Source organism: Bos grunniens, chromosome 15, assembly GCF_055505025.1.
Source record: "Bos grunniens cultivar Pamir isolate PY7600 chromosome 15, Bosgru_T2T1.0, whole genome shotgun sequence".
In the NCBI taxonomy this organism is placed as follows: Eukaryota; Metazoa; Chordata; class Mammalia; order Artiodactyla; family Bovidae; genus Bos; species Bos grunniens.
Genome location: NC_141179.1, coordinates 71,162,936 through 71,183,986, shown reverse-complemented (window position 1 = coordinate 71,183,986; position 21,051 = coordinate 71,162,936). Strand labels below are relative to the sequence as shown.

The 21,051-nt window shown below is 38.4% G+C and overlaps 1 protein-coding gene across 5 annotated transcripts in view; it reads left to right on the top strand.

Moving 5' to 3' along the window:
• Positions 1-21,051, top strand: part of LRRC4C (leucine rich repeat containing 4C) — a 1,485,185-nt gene that overhangs the window by 1,250,205 nt on the left and 213,929 nt on the right. For all 5 annotated transcript variants that reach the window (XM_086338675.1, XM_086338674.1, XM_086338680.1 and 2 more), the window contains one exon: positions 9,556-9,652. The gene's annotated coding sequence lies outside the window, so the exon portion shown is untranslated. The remainder of the gene's footprint in view (positions 1-9,555; positions 9,653-21,051) is intronic.

Here is a 21,051-nt window from a genome sequence, read left to right as displayed (position 1 = left end):
TTTCAAAGCTATACAGGCCACGGAAAAGTAAAATATCAAGTTTGGGTGTAAATGGTCTCATGTTAGTTCTTACTATGCAAACTAATTTATTTTAAAATATATGTGAAATTATTTCAATTTGAGTAGTCTGTGTATAAGTCTAGTTAGTGTCTACATTACATGCCTATCAACGTGTGTAAAGATCATGAAATTGCTTATATATGTATATCTGTATGCATTGATCACATTCTTTAAAAAGAAGAATCTCAAAGATATCCACAGTTAGAAATTGGAAGTATAAAATGAAATAAAATCTGATTTCCTAAAGGATGTGAAGATTTCATAAATCAAATATAGAAGCAGTCAAGTTTATTGTTTGTTTAATCCTTAATTTTTACAGTAGTACCAAAGTCAATATACAGTGCAGTGAAGTCAGGTTTCTAAATTGCATTTGACTTGCCTTGTCTGACTTACTTCACTCGGTGTGACAATCTCTAGGCCCATCGATGTTGCTGCAAATGGCTTTATTTCATTCTTTTATTTCTGGCTGAGTACTGAGAAAGACAAATATCATATGATGTTACTTCTATGTGCAGTCTTTAAAAGGGGGGTACAAATGCACTTATCTATAAAACAAATATTGAGTTATAGATGTAGAACACAAAATTATAATTAACAGGAGGAAAGGGAAGGGAGGGACAAATTAGAAGATTGCAACTGACCTATACACACTAATATATAATAATATATATTATAACTAATATATATATATATATATATAATAACTAATAAGGACCTCCTGTATAGCACAGGAAGTTGTATACTCTGTAATGACCTATATGGGAAAAGAATCTAAAAAAGAGTGAATATATGTGCACATATAAGAGATTTACTTTGCTATACACCTGAAACTAACAACATTGTAAATCAACTATACTCCAATAAAAATTAAATAAAGTGCATTTGAGATATTTTTTGTTGGTGTTTAGCAGACTAAATATCTAGGAGATATACAGACCAAGGAGAAGTTATGTAAGACTCATCTCCAGTACTTGGCCTGTGTGTGGCTAATTTATAGGAAGTGTTTATTCAGTGAATCTCTGACTAGCAAACTGACAGATGGACTGACTGACTAAATCAATGATTACTAAAACATACTCACACACTGAACTAAGAGCTAAGAATTATGTTGAAGCTCTATAGCTTTTGATGAATATTATCTTCTTAATGATGGCAAATGAAGATAGAAGCTCTCTTCTTGATCATTCATTTTCTCCCAGAGAACACTAAAGCTCAATGAATTTGAAATAAATCTGAAACACTGACACTTTTCATTTTGTTCTTTCTATAAAGAAATGAAGAAGAGTTCTTCCTATGTGAACAAGACACCTCACATGAGCCCAAAGGGCATGTGCCCTCCACAAAGGATCTGTGTTAAAATTCCTGTGGTAGAAATCAATGACTTTCTGCATGGATCCATGTGGAAGTCAGTTCAGTTCAGTGCAGTTCAGTCACTCAGTCATGTCTGATTTTTTGCGACCTCATGGACTGCAGCATACCAGGCTTCCCTGTCCATCACCAACTCCCAGAGCTTACTCAAATTTGTGTTCATCGAGTCTGTGATACCATCCAACCATCTCATCCTCTGTCGTCCCCTTCTCCTCCTGCCTTCAATCTTTGCCAGCATCAGGGTCTTTTCCTATAAGTCAGTTCTTCGCATTAGGTGGCCAAAGTATTGGAGCTTCAGCTTCAGCATCACTCCTTCCAGTGAATATTCAGGTCTGATTTCCTTGAGGATGGACTGGTTTGATCTTTTTGCAGTCTAAGGGACTCTCAAGAGTCTTCTCCAACATCACAGTTCAAAAGCATCAATTCCTCAGTGCTCAGCTTTCTTTATGGTCCAACTCTCACATACATACATGACTACTGGAAAAACCATAGCTTTGACTGGATGGACGTTTGTGAGCAGAGTAGTGTCTCTATTTTTTAATATGCTGTCTGAGACCTTCTAGAACTAACACCAAAAAAAAAAAAAAAGATGTCCTTTTCATCATAGGGGATTGGAATGCAAAAGTAGGAAGTCAAGAGATACCTGGAGTAACAGGCGAGTTTGGCCTTGGGGTACAAAATGAAGCAGGACAAAGGTTAACAGAGTTTTATCAAGAGAATACACTGGTCATAGCAAATACCCTCTTCCAACAACACAAGAGAAGACTCTACACCTGGACATCACATAATGGTCAATACCAAATCAGATTGATTATATTTTTTGCAGCCAAAGATGGAGAAGCTCTATACGTCAGCAAAAACAAGACTTGGAGATTACTGTGGTTCAGATCATGAACTCCTTATTGCAAAATTCAGACTTAGATTGAAGAAAGTAGGGAAAACCGCTAGACCTTTCAGGTATGACCTAAATCAAATCCCTTATGATTATACAGTGGAAATGAGAAATAGATTTAAGGGACTAGATCTTATAGACAGAGTGCTTGATGAACTATAGACTGAGGTTCGTGACATTGTACAGGAGACAGGGATCAAGACCATCCCCATGAAAAGAAATGCAAAAAAGCAAAATGGCTGTCTGAGGAGGCCTTAAAAAGCTGTGAAAAGAAGAAAAGTGAAAAGCAAAGGAGAAAAGGAAAGATATAAGCATCTGAATGCAGAGCTCCAAAGAATAGCAAGGAGAGATAAGAAAGCCTTCCTCAGCAATCAATGCAAAGAAATAGAGGAAAACAACTGAATGGGAAAGACTAGAGATCTCTTCAAGAAAATTAGAGATAGCAAGGGAACATTTCATGCAAAGATTGGCTCAATAAAGGACAGAAATGGTATGGACCTAACAGAAGCACAAGATATTAAGAAGAGGTGGCAAGAACACAAAGAAGAACTGTACAAAAAAGAGCTTCATGACCCAGATAATGACGATGGTGTGACCACTCACCTAGAGCTAGACATCCTGGAATGTTAAGTCAAGTGGGGCTTAGGATGCATCACTACGAACAAAGCTAGTGGAGGTGATGGAATTCCAGTGGAGCTCTTTCAAATCCTGAAAGATGATGCTGTGAAAGCACTGCACTCAATATGCCAGCAAATTTGTAAAACTCAGCAGTGGCCACAGGACTGGAAAAGATCTGTTTCCATTCCAATCCAAAAGAAAGGCAATGCCAAAGAATTTTCAAACTACTTCACAATTGCACTCATCTCACATGCTAGTAAAGTAATGCTCAAAATTGTCCAAGCCAGGCTTCACCAGTACATGAACCGTGAACTTTCAGATGTTCAAGCTGGTTTTGGAAAAGGCAGAGGAACCAGAGATCAAATTGCCAACATCCGCTGGATCATGGAAAAGGCAGGAGAGTTCTAGAAAAACATCTATTTCTGCTTTATTGACTATGCCAAAGCCTTTCACAGTGTGGATCACAATAAACTGTGGGGAATTCTTCAAGAGATGGGAATACCAGACCACCTGACCTGCCTCTTGGGAAACCTGTATGCAGGTCAGGGAGCAACAGTTAGAACTGGATGTGGAACAACAGACTGGTTCCAAATAGGAAAAGGAGTACGTCAAGGCTGTGTATTGTCACCCTGCTTATTTAACTTATATGCAGAGTACATCATGAGAAACACTGGGCTGGAAGAAGCACAAGCTGGAATCAAAATTGCCAGGAGAAGTATCAATAACCTCAGAAATGCAGACGACACCACCCTTATGGCAAAAAGTGAAGAGGAACTAAAATGCCTCTTGATGAAAGTGAAAGAGGAGAGTGAAAAAGTTGGTGTCAAGCTCAACATTCAGAAAACGAAGATCATGGCATCTGGTCCCATCACTTCGTGGGAAATAAATGGGGAAACAGTGGAAACAGTGTCAGACTTTATTTTTGGGGGCTCCAAAATCACGGCAGATGGTGACTGCAGCCATGAAATTAAAAGACGCTTACTCCTTGGAAGCAAAGTTATGACCATCCTAGATAGCATATTGAAAAGCAGAGATATTACTTTGCCAACAAAGGTCCATCTAGTGAAGGCTATGGTTTTTCCTGTGGTCATGTATGTATGTGAGAGTTGAACTGTGAAGAAGGCTGAGCGCCAAAGAATTGATGCTTTTGAACTGTGGTGTTGGAGAAGACTCTTGAGAGTGCCTTGGGCTTCAAGGAGATCCAACCAGTCCATCCTAAAGATCAGTCCTGGGTGTTCATTGGAAGGACTGATGCTGAGGCTGAAACTACAATACTTTGACCACCTCATGTGAAGAGTTGACTCATTGGAAAAGACCCTGATGCTGGGAGGTATTGGGGACAGGAGGAGAAGTGGATGACAGAGGATGAGATGACTGGATGGCATCACTGACTCGATGGACATGAGTTCGAGTGAATTCTGGGAGTTGGTGATGGACAGAGCGGCCTGGCGTGCTGCAGTTCACGGGGTCACAAAGAGTCAGACACGACTGAGCGACTGAACTGAACTTGAACTGAACTGAAACCACTCTGTATGATACTATAATGGTTGATACAAGTCAGTATGTGTGTGTGTGTGTTCAGGTGCATTGTGTCCAACTCTTTGAGACCCTATGGACTGTAACTGCCAGGCTCCTCTGTCCATGGAATTTTCCAGCAGGAAAACTGCAGTGGGTTGCTATTTCCTCCTCGAGGGGATGTTCCTGACTCAGGTGTTGAACCCAGATCTCCTGCGTCTTCTGCCTTGGCAGACGGATTCTTCACCACTGTGCCACCTGGGAAGCTCTACATGTCAGTACACTTTTGTCCAAACCCATAAAACATACAGTACCAAGAGTTCACTCTAATGCAAACTATAAACTTCGGTAGATAAGGATGTGTCAACGTAGGGTCATTAATTGTAACAAACGTATCACTGTTGTGGGGGATGTCCATGGTGTGGGAGGTTTTTCCAGTTTCAGTCAGTTCAGTCTCTCAGTCGTATCCAACTGTTTGCGACCCTGTGGACTGCAGCATGCTAGGCCTCCCTGTCCATCACCAACTCCTGGAGTACACCCAGACTCATGTCCACTGAGTCGGTGATGCCATCCAACCATCTCATCCTCTGTTGTCCCTTTCTCCTCCCACCTTCAATCTTTCCCAGCATCAGGGTATTTTCCAATGAGTGAGTTATTCACATCAGGTGGCCAAAGTATTGGAGTTTCAGCTTCAGCATCAGTCCTTCCAATGAATTTTCATGTTTAGGGATAGGAAAAATAGGGGAACTCTGTATTTTTCATTCAATTTTTGTGTGAACTTGAAACTTCTCTATGTGCTTATCAAAACAAAAATACAACAGACCATCTATATCATTTTAAGAATTGTGTTCCCACTTCTCAGTGTGGCAGGTGAGATATCTCATGAGCTTGTCCATGCCTAACCATGCATGTTAGTCTCCAACACCCACAGTTCTTTGTGTGCATGTATACACACACACACACATACAGACACAACCTTGCCCTACATTTCTTGCTAATCATTCAGAACTTCTTGTTCATTGAAGCAAAGTCTCGAGGTCTTTTCTAGATTGTCTCCTTTTTTTTTTTTTTTGTCTAATTCTAACCTGTCTTTCAAGTCTTGTTTCTTCAGAAAGCTGTTCTTCATCCTCCTCCAATTTAATTCAAATGCCTCTAATTGCACCCACTGTGTACCTTCTTTTATCATAGAAGATGGCAGATCATCCTAAAAATGTTTATATATTTATGTAGGTGACTGTATCCTTCAATAGATGATGAGTTCCTTGAAGAAGAATCTGTGTTGTTTTAGCACAGTTCTATGTCCATCGTTGGTGGTCTAGAAATATCTGTCAGATAAATGAATGGAGACCAGGGACTGTGGAGTAAGCACCGATCTTAGGGCATTCCCAGACTTGACAACTGTGTATGGCAATCTGCCTTTCAGGGAAAGTGTGTGTAGTTGCTGGAAGCATTTTATGTCTTTGGTGGAGAGGGCCAATTTCATTCCCTGGTGATGTCAATATGGCAGCTTTCACCAGCCTGAAAGTCCTCTGGCACTGAAAACATATAAAGTCTGGAAGCTGTTTATGAGACTCAGAAGGTGAGTCAATAGACCCTGTTCCAAGTTGGCAAGAAGGAACATAGTCCTAAACAGCTAAAACTCCATAATTCATATTGAGCTTCTCATTAATTTAAATGTTAATGTAAATTTAAAACATGTTGTATTGATTTGGAACTATTTTTGTATGAATATTGCATAACTGAGCTGTGTAGCAGCAGAATCCAAATGGACATCTCTTCACACCAACTTATAATTAAGAGAAAAATAAGGCTTTCTCTTTTTCTCTCTCTTGTTTTGTCATATAAGATCATTTGTTTTAGTTATAAGGTCTAGCTTATATGAGAACCTCTGGCTTTGAGTGCAACTGATTTGGATAGTCCTCAGCAAAAAGATCAAATTCTGAATCTATTATTTCAGAATATTGCACATGTAATTTCAAATATATACGGAAATCGGTGTCTTTTCCATTTCACTGATGAGAAACTTAAAGTCTCTGTGATCATGCTGGTGATTTCAGTCAATTTTCTTAGTTCTTCATCCAGAGTCCCCTTTCATTGGGATGTTTCTTTATTTAAAAGGAAAACACATTTTTCAAAGGATGTCTTAAGACATCACATAAGAGAAATAATGCTGCTGATGACAATGATGATGAAAATTTTTATATATGCTTTCTTACTCTGTACTAGATCCTGATAAAAATGTCTTTTAAAATGATTTCTCACTTAGTCCCCAAAGCAGCACAGAGAGGGGGCTTCTCTCTTTGCCCCATTTTACAGATTAGGAAACTGTCCCAGAAAGAGAATGTCACTTTCCTATAGTTACACAAACAGGAAGGGATGTTGCTGGCCCTAGGAGTCATGTTGGTTTCACCTCAAAGGCTTTCATAAGCAGTGCGCTGAATCTTAAATCACACAGTGGGATTGATACATACAGACCTAGAATAATGGATTTCTTTCTGAAGAGATGCATATGAACGTGTAATTAAGGATTTGGTGTCACAATGGAGAAGTTGGGGGGCTGGAAGAAATCCAGAAGCCCAGTTCCTAGTTCCTAAACACCTTGTATCTTATCTCCTTCACCTACACACTGTGAAATCTGAACTAATTGATTAGCGAGGCCTCTTCCAGCCCCATGTTCTGTGAATTTGTGTAATGATATGATTCATTTTGTTCTGATCAACAAACCTTCTGCCTGGTTCTTCCCTTCACAAACACCCACTCCAGAGTCTCTTCACATCTGATGCCTCTGGCCCTGCAGGCAGCCCCACCTAGATCAGTTCTCTGTAGGCACATGCAGACAAAGTAAACATTCTGCTCACAACACATTTCTTTGAAACCTGCTAAATGCCAGGCAGAAAACTTAGGCTAAGATGGAGAAAGCAGCATTTTGTTCCCATGAACACAGAAATGAAATATAAAAACCATAGTCCTAGAGAGAAATCAGACAAGACCTCCATATGTCAAGAGATGAATATTACCAGTGCATTCAGATAATAACAGACCGAGAGAACCTACTCAAATTAAATATCTCAACCCAATCCAGTGTTCTTGCCTGGAGAATCCCAGGGACGGGGGAGCCTAGTGGGCTGCTGTCCATGGGGTCGCACAGAGTCCGACACGACTGAAGCGACTTAGCAGCAGCAGCAGCAGGGGTAGGCAACAAGGTTGCAGAGCTAGAGTATATAGCATAGTAAGGACTATAGGCACTGGGTTCACACAGGCGTGCTAAGTCTGCCACTTATCATCTCTTTTTGTGCGATTGACTCATGCCTCAGTTTTTTCACCTTTAAAGTGAGAATCATAAATCAAAAATTTCAGGATACATAGGGTACTTGTAAGGCTTAATCTATAAAATAAAGAGTTTAAATTAATATACATTAATAACAACAACAAAAAATGTTCATGATTTAGTTTTCAAGTTATCCTTATAAATAGTAATTTCAGTTATTGCTCAATTCTCAATTTTAGTAATTATTGTTTTTGCAGGACAATGATACATGAAACGTCAATTAAATATGAATATTTCTCCCCAAAATATTTTTTTCCTTTGGAAGATATCTGACAGGGATGGAGGGAACATGTGATATAATGTCAAATTCTGTAAGCTATCTTACAAGTAGCCTTTAGTTTTCCCAGTTTCTAGAGAATTCAGATTTCTTTCTCTCAATGTTAGAATAGCAGGAAGACAGACAGCTAAATCACCAGCCCCAGAGGATAATGAATCCTGTGAATTAAAAGTTCAATTTTGTTAAGCTCCATGAGATACACTGTTGATTTACTCAATAGACAAACCTGAAAATAATTGATTACAGTCAACTTTGTATCATTCACTTACAAGAAACTAATTGTCCAGCAGAGATAGAAGCCAGTAATTGAATACCTGGAATAAATTTTTGAAAAATTCAGGCTTTATCTAAACATGAGGGATTTGCAACCATAAATTCTTTCTGACCATTCTACCTACATCACAACACATCCTCAGAAGGAAATTATCACAGGATTTGAAAGATGGGAGAGGACTTGGAGGCAATTCTGCACAAAGCTCTTAATTTCATACATGGAGAGATAAAGACTCAGAGAAGTTTGGATACTTGCCCAAAATTTCCTAGCTAATTATAGTAGGGTTATGAATTGAATCTAGTTCTGATTATTACTCCAATGCCCATATTTACTTATTTTCTTTTATATATCAAACAGAAATCTGTAAATTACAGTGTGTATTTTCTAGACTTTTTTTAATGTCCATTTGGCTATTAGGGTTAAAATAAACAGATAATCATCTCTGTTGCTCTGAGCTCATGACAAAGGATAAGGGAAGAGTAAGAAGTCTCTTGGGACATCCCTGGTGGTCCAGTGGCTAAGACTCTGCACCCCCAAAACACGAGGCCTGGATTTGATCACTGGTCAGGGAACTAGATCCCACATGCTACAACTAAGGGTTTGCATGCCACAGCCAAAGATTTCATATGCAGCAACAGAGATCAAAGAACTTGCATACTACAGCTAAGACCCAGCAAAGGCAAATAAATAAATAAATTTTTTTAAGTAAGAAGTTTCTCAAGATTTATGTACAAAAATTTATTCATAGATAAAAAACTTCTTCAATGAAATACATATGATACATGACATACTTCAATATTACAACACAAGGACCCTTCTCTGGTGGCTTAGGTGGTAAAGCATCTGCCCGCAATGTAGGAGTACTGGGTTCAATCCCAGGGTTGGAAAGATACCCTGGAGAAGGAAATGGCAACCCATTCCAGTACTCTTGCCTGGAAAATCCCATGGACGGAGGAGCCTGGTGCGCTACAGAACATGGGGTTGCAGAGAGTTGGACATGACTGAGCAACTTCACTTTCTTTTTTCTAAGCTAAGGCAAATATCTACATCTGTATCTGCATCTATATGTTGATGTTTATATCAATGTCTATCTATATTAAAAAGATGAATGACGAAATAAATTCTATTGGGGGTGTATGACAAGCTGGCATATCTAACCCTCAGTTTGTTCTGAATTTCACAGTATGATTTAAACATATGATATTTATGTTATCTTCCTCCAGGTATAAAAGAAACATTATCTACAGAAATCCAGAACACTTCTTTAACCTCTTTGGATTTTCTCAGGAAGATCAGGACCTGTGGAGAAATTTTGATAAGGTAAGTTCCAGGTACCACTAACTGCTTTCTTGCAACTTTAATTTTAACTTACAAAGTTGAGGGGGAAAAGTGATGTTCTAGAAGTCAAAAGAGTAAAGAAATGGAGAGCCAGATTCCACTTTCTATAAATGATACAGTTAATATCTGAGAATATTGTTTCAGTTCAGTTCAGTCACTCAGTCGTGTCCAACTCTTTGTGACCCCATGGACTGAAGCATGCCAGGCTTCCCTGTCCATCACCAACTCCCAGAGTTCACTCAAACTCATGGCCATCAAGTCAGTGGTGCCATCCAACCATCTCATCCTCTGTTGTCTTCTTCTCCTCCTTCCTTCAATCTTTGCTAGCATCAGGGTCTTTTCCAAAGAGTCAGTTCTTTGCATCAGGTGGCCAAAGTATTGGAGCTTCAGCTTCAGCATCAGTCCTTCCAATGAACACCCAGGACTGATCTCCTTTAGGATTGACTGGTTGGATTTCCTTGAAGTCCAAGGGACTCTCAAGAGTCTTGTCCAACACCACAGTTCAAAAGCATAAATTCTTCAGTGCTCATCTTTCTTTATGGTCCAGCTCTAACATCCGTACATGATCACTGGAAAAACCATAGCTTTGGCTAGATAGACCTTGGTTGGCAAATTAATGTCTCTGCTTTTTAATATGCTGTCTAGATTGGTCATAGCTTTTCTTCCAAGGAGCAAATGTCTTTTAATTTCATGGCTGCAATCACCATCTGCAGTCATTTTGGAGCCCCAAAAAACAAAGTCTGACACTGTTTCCACTGTTTCCCCATCTATTTGCTGTGAAGTGATGGAACCAGATGCCATGATCTTAGTTTTCTGAATGTTGAGTTTTAAGACAGAATTTTCACTTTCCTCTTTCACTTTCATCAAGAAGCTCTTTAGTTCTTCTTCACTTTCTGCCATATGGCTGCTGTTATCTGCATATCTGAGGTTATTGATATTTCTCCTGGCAATCTTGATTCCAGCTTGTGCTTCAGCCAAGTCATCATTTCATATGATGTACCCTGCATATAAGTTAAATATGCAGGGTGACAATATATAGCCTTGAAGTACTCCTGTCCCAAATTGGAACCAGTCTGTTTTTCCATGTCCAGTTCTAACTGTTGCTTCTTGACTTGCATACAGACTTCTCAGGAGACAAGTAAAATGATCTGGTATTTCCATCTCTTTATGAATTTTCCACAGTTTGTTGTGATACACACAGTCAATGGCTTTGGCGTAGTCAGTAACACAGAAGTAAATGTTTATCTGGAACTCTCTTACTTTTTCGATGATCCAATGGATGTTGGCAATTTGATCTCTGGTTCCTCTGCCTTTTCTAAATCCAGCTTGAACATCTGGAAGTTCATGGTTTACATACTGTTGAAGCCTGGCTTGGAGAATTTTGAGCATTATTTTGCTACCTTGTGAGATGAGTGCCACTGTGTGGTAATTTGAGCATTCTTTGGCATTGCCTTTCTTTGGGATCGAAATGAAACCTGAAATTTGCTGGCATATTGAGTGCAGCACTTTCACAACATCATCTTTTAGGATTTGAAATTACTCAACTGGAATTCCATCACCTCCACTCGCTTTGTTCATAGTGCCATTTCCTAAGGCCCACTTGACTTCACATTCCAGGATGTTTGGCTCTAGGTAAGTGAACACACCATTTTGATTATTTGGGTCATTAAGACCTTTTTTGTACTTCCTGGTGGCTCAGATGGTAAAGCATCTGCCTACAGTGTGGGAGACCCAGGTTCAATCCCTGGGTCAGGAAGATCTCCTGGAGAAGGGAATGGCAACCCACTCTAGTATTCTTGCCTGAAAAATCCCATGGATGGAGGAGCCTGGTAGGCTACAGTCCATGGGGTCACAAAGAGTGGGACACGACTTCACTTTCACTTTCACTTTCTGTGTATTCTTGCCACCTCTTCTTAATATCTTCTACGAGGTCCATACCGTTTCTGTCTTTTATTGTGCCCATCTTTGCATGACATGTTCCCTTGGTACCCCTAATTTTCTTTAAGAGATTTCTAGTCTTTCCCATTCTATTGTTTTCCTCTATTTCTTTGCATTGATGTTTGCACTGATTGCTTTGCACTGAGGATCAATGTTGTTTCATTGTCCAACAAACATTCCTAACCTTTAACCCGACAATTGAATAGATTTACCCATCCATTCCAGGAAGTCTGGGGCAACTGCAGGCTCCCCTGACATGGCAGCCTGCCCTATAAAATTTCCAGTGTGGAGTAGCAGGCATGAGTGCATCTATGTGTAAATATCCCGTCCTAAAGAGGAAAGTGAAAAAATGTGTTAAAGTACAACTGATAAAATCTGGCTCCCCAACTCACCAATCACATAAGCAATTCTAATGACCAAAAAAGGAGAGAGTAAGATGAGTAAAGAGAAGTAAGAATAGCTAAGATAATGGAGTTGTTTTTTTTTTTCACATGGAGAAATAAAGTAGAAATACAGAATAAGTATCCTTCCCTAATATTATTGAAAAATAGCAGACTCCTGCTAAGAAAAGGAAGGGCTCTTTAAAGTTTGCATGAGGATTTTTTTAACCTAGTGGCACACTAAGAGAATCCCTCCTGAGTGATGGAGGTAGCCACAGCATTGCGATGGAGAAGCTTGCTCTAACAATCAAGCCAGATTCTAAACAGAAGTTTTGCCAATTGCCTATTAGACATCAGAAGTACAATGGACACGTGGTCTGTATTGTCATAGAGCAAATATGATAGACTGCCGGCATTTGTGGTTTTAGCTATTTTTAAAAAGCCCATTACATGCATATAATAATTTAAAAAATTTTAGGCATACTCTCTAATCATTCTGTGAAGATGGTATGAGGGAAATAGTTTATCCAGGTAGTAAGTAAGCTTTTAACTACTTTTCAGTGGACTTGTATCAATGGGAATTGTAATTATAATTTAATATATTATCTGTCCATTGCATGTATTTGTTGGTAAAAATAAAACCAAGGAAAGGGAATTTCTTGAAAGTAAAGGGAAAAAATCATAAGCTTGAAGAAAAGTAAAATAATATACTTAGTACAGGGCCATAAACCAAGATAAGTATCTGTGGAAGGTCTTAGCAGCAGTACCCACTTAATATTTTCAACTGGATGGTGCTTCTGGAATGAACAAATCCTGTTCTTTTCATATTGATATTCATTCATCTGAGATTCAAGATCATTCAAGACAATTTTGATTTATTTTCGTCATGCAATTTGGTAAGATTTTAGTGATTTGTCCTCCCCTGGGTTATATAGGAATAGCAAAAGAACCCACATGGACTGGACAATTTTATCTTCAGTGATGGAACAGTGGTCTTCTGGATTTGCCACTCCACCCAAAATACATATCATGGAGAATAATTAATCATGATTAATTAACAATAATCAAATATGAGATAGGGCTATCCTCCAGATGAAGGAGTCTATATTTAGTAATATTTTACACACCACCTTATGGCACAAAGGGTGTATCACCTATTAACATGGATAATTACAAAAATGTATGTGCTATAGTGAAATTTAGAAGGTTGATAATTAGCAAATGTCTCTTGGGTATACCCTTAAAAATATCAAGGGACTACCGGATTGATCAACCTTTTAACCTGACACTCAAAAGTTGTATTTCTGCAAGTTTTATGTAAGCTTAAATGTATGACATCAAGTAGTTCCCCCAGAATTAAAAATCTTATGCTTAAAGAGAGAACAGAACAAGTAAGGACATATAAAAATGAAATTTACTGGGGTACCCAAACCTAAGAATCTTTCACAAACAAAAAAACCTTTAAAGAGGGATAAAGAAGTCCTAGGTCAGTTAGGCTTCCTATTCCAAGAAGAAACAAATGCAAATCTTAATTTAGAATCCTAATTTAACACCTCAAGATTCTTCCAGATTAAGTTCAACCAAAGATGTACTCACTCTTGATATTTAGTAAATGTTAGTTGAAAAAAAGAGATTGAATGAATAATTAATTTTCAATGTATTAGACAATTTTTCAAAATATACATGTTTAACCATCTGTTTTTAAATGAATCAATACCAATTTTCTCCCCTTTCTCCATATCTTCAAAGCCTATATACATTATTCTTTTAGCATAGTATTAGGAAACCAAAATTAAAAAACATAAAACAAAAAGATACAGTTAATTTAAGAGGAAACTACTATCCATCGCTGATAGATTTATCTTAAAGAATTTATCTCAGAAGTTCAAGGCTACCTGATTCCTGGGCACCAATAAATCACAACAAAATAAAATGCAATTATAGTGGTAGCATTCTAATTTTAGTTGTATCTTGAGATTTGTGAAGTTTCTAATCAGATTTTGAGTCAGTTAGTAAAATTACTGGATAATGAGTTCCATAGGAATTTTGAGTATTTAGGGAAATTTTCCAAGAATCTTTTGCAAAAACTTATTAAAATCTTAGGGCAGATTAGAAAATCCAACCATTCCTTTGATTAACTACCACAGCTCTTCCCTATGTATTGTGTATAAACTCTGCCATGCAGACTTTTGTCCCATTTGGAAATGTTATTAAGAATTGGCCTACCTGTACTCATTTCTGATTTCTCCTTGCTAATAGAAGGACTGAGAATTATTGTCTTCTGAAAGGTGGTTATATGAACAGAGCAACAGATTGGAACAAGTAAATTTCCAAAGAGCCTTGTCAGGTTTGCGATTCATATACAAAAAGTAGACATCTACATGGGTTAAGTTACAGTGTCTGTTCCTTGATGATTGGCATTTTTATAGGAACAGATAGAATTACTCTTATTCCTGGAAATATATCTATAAATTACATTCCCATGTCTAAAATGAGATATGTAATTTCAAGTTAAAAAATATTATTGCCCCAATCTAAAGAGAACTAGAAGGATATTTGCTATTGTCACATCCATGGGAATTCTTGGATAAAAAGTACATAGCTTTTTGTTTTGTGTTTTTTTCCAGTTTGGGTTGTCTCTTTGGGCAGTATTGATCGTGACTGAAATAGTTATTGGATCTGACTCACAGAGTTCATGGCTATAGAAAAAGCATGCCCACATTCCCATGACTCAGGCCCTGGTTAACAAATCTTTACACCATAAATCTGATGTAGCCTTATTCAGGGAGATTTCAAGCCCTATGGGATGCCTCCTCCTAGCATCTTTAAATTAAAAATTGAGTTAAAACACCAGTAGTGGCAAGAGTGTAGAGAAATAGTGTTTTATAAAATTGTTGATAGTGTAACTTGATGTCTCTTTCTGGAGACTAACATGGCATGTTGTCAGAAGTCTTTAAAATGTGCCTGCCCCTGACCTGATATTTTCTTTTCTAAGACTTATCTTAAAGAAATCACTGAACAAATGAATATAGATATATGTACATGCATAATCATTGCAGCAATATAAATAGGTGCAATCTATCGGAAACAACCCAAATGTCTGAAAAACAAAGAATTTATTATAATATGGCCTATTGATATAATAAACCACTATTCAGTCAATAGCAATGATGCTGCTGTTTTGAATATATAGACATGAGACATATTCACAATACATTATCAATTTAAAAATCTGATTACGGGAATTTATGCCAGTGTGACATCAATAATTATATGTTATATATATGTTATATACTGTATATGTATAAAAAGAATCTGAGTGATAGGATTATGGCTTATTCTTTTTATATATTGGTTTTTAATAGAAATAAATAGACATGTAAGTATACAATTTGAGAGAATAAAATAAATGGCAGATTAGGGGAAAAGTTCTTCAAAGGGTAAGACAAGACCCTCTACCTCTATGAAAAAACCATACATACATACTACCTCTTTATAATCCATACTGCTTTTACTCCAGAAGGGAGCCTTGAAAGGATGTGACTCTGTGGATTTATCATGTTTTCCTGGAAATGGGCTGAGCTGTGATTGTCCTAGTTTCTAAGTGGTAGCATCTCTTGACTGTTGCTCTATGTCAGATTTGAGGGACTGCAGTCACTAACAATGTGATTAAAAAGCATGAGGGAGGGGAAGTTAAAACTAAACAAAACCAGTTGTCGTTTACAAATAGGACTAAACAAGACTGAGAGATATGCCTCCCAGGGCTAGGGGACTGAAAAGAGGCATTGAGGATGACTGAAAGAGGAAGGCAGCAATACATGTGCTCAGTAACAGGGAAAAGCCAAGGTGATCCTGCTGTGGAACTTACTTGATTCTCAGTGAAAGGAGTGCATGGGTGACAGTGAAGAAGACGACAAATTCACAATCCTTCAAGCTTGTGAAGTACATAGAAAGGGCACCCAACTGAGTCCTGCTTGGGAGATCTTGAGCCCTTGTAGAATCACTATCCAATATTTGGAAGCAACTAAATGCTCTAGTTAATGCCCTTTAAGCCCTCTCTCCTTTCATCCAAATTGTTGACACTGCCCCTTCTAGAATACTGAAATATCGACCAAAAAGGAAAAATGATCTAAAAGTTGACAGTGATGTTTCACTTGAGGAACTTACTGAGGACTATAGCCTAGGAATCAGCCTCTCAGGTAGCTCTGAGGAACTGTTCCAAAGAGGTAGGGGAGGAAGAGCGTTCTACAGGAGATTTTCCTGGAAAAAATAAAATAAAAACTATATTTCATCATCCAGAGATTACTGCTAATCACAAAAATCAGATATCTCAAATAAATGATTTCCATGCTTTTCTATGTATAGGAAGATGCAAGAGTCTGGGCTCATCAAAATTATCCCTTCGATATGCATTTTAACTAAGGCCAATATTCTATTTTTCTCCATTCGAATTTCCCTAAGGGTTCACCATTTGGGGGTGACTGCAGTGGCTGATGGCTTGATGCAGGGCAACATTTGTTGTGTACTAAAAGAGCAGGCAAACTTTTTTGTCCACAAGAACCACTGTCATACTGCCTTAATGGAGTAGTTAGTGATCCTGAGGTAAAGAAGGCATCCTTTGCAGTTAAGGCTAAGGCAGGAGGAACCTTGTAAATCTAAGTTCCCTGGAAATCACTTTCCACTTAGCATTCTTGGATGAAGCTCTTTTGGTGCCATGAAAGATTAGGAATTTCTCTGCTAAGAGGTTTTGAATGGGAACCTCTTATCTTATCATTACTATTATCATAAAATAATGGCTGGTAACAGTAATGGAGGAATGACTTTCTGGAACTAAGCTCCTTCATAGGAATTATCTCAATGAATCCTCAAGCACTCTTTCTACCTTTATTGCAAAGATAAAGACATTGAGAGGGAGAGAAGTTCAGTAAATGTTCAAGGCCATTCAGATAGAAAGGAGGTGAAGGTGGGACTAAAATCTAGGTTGTATGATTCAAATATTCTTAAACTTTGGCAGCTCTCCTGACTCTGTGTAGAACTGAACACATTACAATGTCTATTTATGGTGACTGTTGTCTGAAGCAACAGTGATAATTAACATTATTACTGTTAATTAATAAATCAGACTGACATCAGATTTAACCAAGCCAGAGGCCCATAGGGCTCAGACTTGGGATGTTTCAAATATTCTTCTTCTTCTTTGAATAACAAAAGAGGGTGTCAACTACAAATTGGCACTTGCCAAAGGCACTTGCTGGGGGCTTCCCAGCAAGTAGTAAAGAATGGTAAAGAATTCAGTGGGAAAGAATCCTCCTGGCAATGCAGGAGATGCAGGAGATTCCTGTTGGATCCCCGGATTGGGAAAATCCCCTAGAGAAGGAAATGACAACTCACTCCAATTTTCTTGCCTGGGAAATCCCATGGACAGAGGAGCCTTATGAGCTACAATCCATGGGGTCACAAACAGTCAGACACGACTAATAGACTGAGCATACACACAACACACACACACACACACACACAAATATTAATAACATTGTATGAAAGATCTCCATAGCTTTAAAACGGAAAGGTGTCCAAAGCATATAGCATTGTGTGGTAGTATCGTACCTGAAGGGGGAAAAGCGCACTCTAATTGCTAAGTGGTAACTATTTGGAAAACAGAGGTGAAATGAAAATTACCTGCGAAGTCTCAGCTGTTCCACAGCACATTTCAGCTAAGAATGCTTAAAAATAAAACACCCGAGAAGACAGGCTATTTGCAGTTAATTTATACATGATCTTATTTTCTCTGTGTGCCAGGTAAGATTTCCCTTCAAGGTTGTCAGTGCCATGTGGAGCACTCACCCACTCAGTCACTCATCCAGTAAATGTTTATTGAACATGTATATCAGGCCAGGGAGCTAGACACCGTGGTGACCGAGGTGAATTCAAGTTCTCCTCTGTGGAGGGAAGCAGGGACAGACCTGAGGAGCTTAATATCTTAATAGTATATGGTAAAGATGAGAGGAACAGATGTACATTAACATAAAGATATATATGCTTGCCCACATATACGCATATGCTTTCTTGCCACGCTGCAGGAGAGAAATATCAATCACACTGAAGATATTAACAGAATGTCTGGGTGGCTTCCGCTTTGATCACGGATTTCATGGATGAGTTGAGTTTTGAAAAGTTTGGGGGAAAAGTGACAGAATAAAGTATGGTGGCACAAAATATGGAGACATTTTCGATTTGGGCAGAGAGGATGACACAAAGAATTCGAAGAGTCCTCAGTGTCTTCAAGGAGTGTAATTTGAATTAGGCGATGGCTCAGGTGAACCAGTTAGGGAGGTTCAGATTGCAGCGTTGATGTGTGTGTTTTTCAGAATATTTTTAAGTGGAGTCTAAACAAAAGGCAAAACAAGACACCTTCTCCAGATCCTTTCTTTAGACTCTAAAACCCTTTGTACATGAGATAATATGTAATGATTACACTTAACTCTAGCGGGAAAAAAAAAAAGTAAACTGAAATCCTTTTCAAGGATGAATGTGTGCTAAGTCCGTTCAGTTGTGTCCAACTCTTTGTGACCCTATGGACTGTAACTCACCAGGTTCCTCTGTCCATGGGATTCTCCAGGCAAGAACACTGGAGTGGGTTGCCATTTCTATCTCTGGGGGATCTTCCTGACCCAAGGATCAAATCTGTCTCTCTTGTGTCTTCTGCCTTGGCAGATGGATTCTTTATCACTAGCTCCACCTGGGGAACCCTCCTATTCAAGGATTTTGGCTTTAAATCAAACTGAGATGAAGCCCCAGCTTTGCAAATTACTTTTAAAACTTGAAACAGTTACTTATTTCTCTTGTCTTCGGATCCTCTATACAGCAGGGTTTTGCATGTAAGGAACTTAGCATGCTCTTAGACACACAGTACATGTTCATTAAACATAAGCTAGGTTACTATCAATAATACCTCTTTACTGTCTCATTAAAAATAAAGCACACATTAATTGATGCACAGTAATATGCAATTTGGTTTTTTCTTTAAAAATAAGTATATTGAGATGTCACCATATCCTGGAAATTGTGGCAAACAATGTGGTACAAAATAAACATTAGGAGAATAGAGTCCTACCTGCCAGGGCGTCGGCATCTATCAGAACATTTTTAGCTAACTGCAATGATTAGCTGGGTCATGATTTGTCTTCTGATTTCTTCTTTACTAATCTATCAATTCCTAAGAAATTCAGGGCTCTATAGAGCATTTTTTGGTTATCAGAAAACATTTCAAAATGCCTCTAGCACACTGTACTATGGAAGCAGGTATTTACTTTAAAAAATATGTTCTGGTCAACAAAATACTTTTACCTTCATAAGATATGATGCTCACAAGGGGGCTGGCAGGAAGCCCACGGTTGGAGGGGATGAATGGAGGGGCGGGAAGCTGACTGGGGGAAACTGACATTTCAAGGAGTGAAGTGACTTGCCCACGCTAACAGAACTAGGGAGTAAGAAAGCAGGAATTTCTTCGTTAGGTTGCCTCTATATAGAATAAATGAGTCACCTGTTATTCCTTGGACTTCTGGGGGTGCCAGCCCTAAGGAAATGTGTGAGTCTCTGACATGTGTTTGTGAAATGTTCAATGTTCTTTTTCCACCAGTCTTTCTTTTCTCTAGTCAAATATAATTGTTGTTCCTGGGCTTCTGGGCAGTACTAAGATCACACCTCTGCTCCTTCCTTCTCCCTTTCCCTTTGGTCAAAAACACTTTATTCTGCAATAATAATAACTGGAATAAAGGATGCTACATCTACACAATGGAAAAGTATTTAGCCACGAAATGAATGAAGTTCTGCTATATTCTATGACATAGATGAAACTTGAAAACATTATATTGAGTGGAAAAAAACAGACATAAAAGATGACATATGGTATGATTCCATTTATATGAAATGTTGAATATGAATATGATATGGATGTATTTCGATATCAATTTGAATACAAATTAAGCAAATCTATAGAAACAGAAAGCTGATTAGTGGTTGCCAGAGGCAAGGGAGGAAGATGGGAATGACCTGACCACTAATGGGTAAGGAGGTTCTTGAGGAGACAAAATGTTACAAATGAATCGTCTGTTTAAATGAGTGAATTGCATGGTATGTGGCTTATATCTCAATACAACTGTTAAAAAACAATAACAGGAATGGCCCAAATTATTATAACCATGTCATGTTGCATGGGATATTTTATATGTTTCAACTTGGCATATATTAAGTTTGCATATGTATTTAACCCTCAAAATAACCCTCTGAGGCTGGTACCATTTTTATTTCCATTTTCTTCTCTCTCTCTCTCTCTCTCTTTATGCTTATTTGCTTTTGGCTGCACCCGACCTGCGTTGCAGCATGCAGATCTTTAGGTGTGACACACAAACTCTTAGTTGTGGGCTGTGGGATCTAGTTCCCCTGACCAGGGGTCAAACCTGGACCCCCTGCATTGGGAGCATGGAATCTTGGCCACTGGACCACCAGGGAAGCCCCTCTGTTTTTTAGTATGAACAAACTAAGAAAAATGAATCATCCAAGGTCACACAGCTAGCAAGTGGCAAAGTCAGGGTTTGAACTTAGGGAGTCTAACTTCAGAATTCTGCTCTTAACTACCTTGCTCTTCACACACTACAGCCAAACTTCCTCTCTTGTTGTATCCTCTGTGATCTGAACGCATGGCAGTGGTTGCTGTGCCCAGATTGCGATTGTGCCCTTCCTTGCATTATTCATTTGATTTCTCCCTTCCCATTTATTTTCTCTCCACAATTTTGAGGTAAAATTGGTAGACAATAAACTGGACATATTTGAAAAAATGCAATGTCATAAGCCTGGGCTTATGTAAACACTGTCAAATGATCACCACAATCATGATAATCAAGATAATAAGCTTATCCATCACCCCTAAATTTTCCTGATGTTCTCTTTTGTCCTCCTTGTATTCTGACTTTCCTCCTCCAACTCACTCCCAAGCCATTCTTGATCTTTTTCTGTCATTACAGATTCACTTTTATTTGCTGGAGTTTTATGTAAAAGGAATCA